The sequence below is a fragment of the Microtus pennsylvanicus genome, chromosome 9, assembly GCF_037038515.1.
Source record: "Microtus pennsylvanicus isolate mMicPen1 chromosome 9, mMicPen1.hap1, whole genome shotgun sequence".
NCBI lineage: Eukaryota > Metazoa > Chordata > Mammalia > Rodentia > Cricetidae > Microtus > Microtus pennsylvanicus.
Window position 1 is genome coordinate 113,256,721 of NC_134587.1, and position 219 is coordinate 113,256,939.

Sequence of the window (219 nt, forward strand, 5' to 3'; positions counted from 1 at the left end):
CGAAACGCGCAGAGCCTGCCTCTCGCACCCTCTCGCGCGGACCCACCGCCGAGACAGACGCGCCCGCCGACGCCGAAGGAAGGCCCTCCGGCGGCGACGGGCCCCGACGCGTCCGGCGACGCGCCGGGAGACGACCGACCGCCGTTCTCTCCAAAGGCCGCACCCGAGAGAGAGGTCACGACCCCGCAAAGCCAGAACCGGATCCCCGACCCCGAGGAG